Source organism: Elaeis guineensis, chromosome 2, assembly GCF_000442705.2.
Source record: "Elaeis guineensis isolate ETL-2024a chromosome 2, EG11, whole genome shotgun sequence".
NCBI classification, from domain to species: domain Eukaryota; kingdom Viridiplantae; phylum Streptophyta; class Magnoliopsida; order Arecales; family Arecaceae; genus Elaeis; species Elaeis guineensis.
The window spans coordinates 70491438-70493670 of NC_025994.2; positions in this window are offsets into that span (position 1 = coordinate 70491438).

The window sequence follows — 2233 nt, forward strand, 5'->3', positions numbered from 1 at the left end:
TTCAGATATGGAACATAATGCATGAACATAAATTAATCTGAATTTCAGATCTGAAAATAATTTTTCAGATCTCAAAATCCATCGCATGAATTTCAGCCATTCAGATTTTAGATCTAAAAATATTTTCAAATCATGAGTTCCATCTCCTCGATCAAGAATATTCTTAATTTTAAATCTAAAAATCAAATTTTTAGATTTAAAATCATCTTCATGATCAATTAAAATTTAAATTTTTAAATCAAAAAATAATTTTTAGATCTGATATAAAAATTTTAATCTTGCATTAATGAGATGGCTTTAATTCACTATTGGATATTGACATCATATGGGATAGGTATGCACCCAAAAATTTTAAAATTTTTAACACATACAGAGTATACAGTGAAAATAAAAATTTTTATATTGCTTCAATATTTTCTAGGACAACCATTCAATATAATATTCTACCATTATGTCAGAGCAATCTTATGTGAGAATAATATTAAAATAATTTATCAATTAGATCTAATCTAATCTAACATACATAAAGATCAAATCTCATAACCCAGCATCATCATATATGCAAGATAAAATCTAAAAGAAGATTGAATTTTATTTTTGTACGGATAAATCTTCACCATGATCGATGATCTGTGAATGTTTTGAGGTCCCATTATAATGCATAAGTGTCCAACCTGTAGGTATCTATCGAGACTGATCTATTAGGCAATCTCGATCTCACTGGAATGTTAGTTTCTTGTAGAGATCGCTCTCTGTATTATTAAATCGATTTGATCTTTTAATTTTTTCTCAAAAAATCAAGCAGATATGTAAGAATTTAAAATCAGATCAAATCTATTTTTTTTTATTTTTCTCTTCTCAAGAGAAAAATCAAGATCTATAGAAGAAAATAAGAGATCAGATCTCTTGTTCTTCCTTCTTGTCTAACCCTTGGACTAGATTTGAGGAGAGAAAGGAAAACCATCCATCTTATAATTAAGAAAAATAAATCAGATCAAATCTGATTTTAATGTCCAACCTTTGGACATCTATGGAGGAGAAGATGAGGGAGATATATCCAACTCTTGGACAAGGAGAGAAAAAGAGAAATTTTCCAACAACCAACTATTCATTGTAAGAAAGAAAGTATAAGGAGAGAGGGCCCTACTTTTTCTTCTCGTAGAAATCCTCCTCCAGCCATAAACTTTGGGGCATCCTCCTTATCTCACGCCTTCATCCTATGGGATGTCCCACCTTGAAGTTATCTCTAAGGGAGGCACCTCATCTAATCCCCTCTATTTAAATTTGAAGGCTAGGGTTTGTTACAGAGATAGAGTAGGAGTTGGATAAGAACTCCCTATGAATTGCCACCCCAACCAACTCCCTATTTTTTTTCTCCACACCTAGTCTCTCTCATGCCCTCTCCCTTTTTCAACATAAAACCCTTCCATGCCAAGAAAAAAGGGGCATGAAGCTCAAGCGGGTGAGGACATGTGGCAAGATCTCCTTGTTTGATTTGGTCAAGGTCTAGTCCAAATCCAAGTGGAAGTCGGAGTCTAGTTTAGATTGGATTAAGTCCAATCCCATTAGACTAATGAAACTCAATCTAAATCAAATTAAAATCATATTTAATCAAATTAAGTCTGATTTAAGTTGACTAGGACCCTATCCTAATAAAATATTGTTAAAGATTAGGTCAAACCTAATCTAAATAGATTTGATCAAGTATTCATTAGGTCTAATCTTATTTGACTTATGAAACCTAATTTGAGTTAAACTCAAATCAAAACTAATCAAATTAAATTGATTTAATTCGATTAAGATCAATCTTAATATTTGATCAAATCAAATAATATGCAACGATTACAATTTAGTCCTCCTATAACTTACTAATCTTAGCAGGTCCTCAATGTAATTTTTATATTTTAATTTAATTATCAATCAAATTAATAATTAAGATCACTTATGGTTTATAATTCAAAATTATGATTTAATTATCCAATCAGTCATGACCTCTTTTATGTGTGACCCTATAGATTCTGTTCTATCTAGTAGTCAAAAATATTTTGTTCTCCATTAAAATATCATCGAACCTCCTTTCAATGGATTGAAATAATTTGAACTCACCAATCAAAAATTATGGACCATCAAAATAATTCTCATTGGTCCATCAATCCACCAATGATGCCTAGCAGCATCAAGTGGCAATCCAGTAGAATAAAAAGATGAACCTCTAGATATAATTACCGAGTGA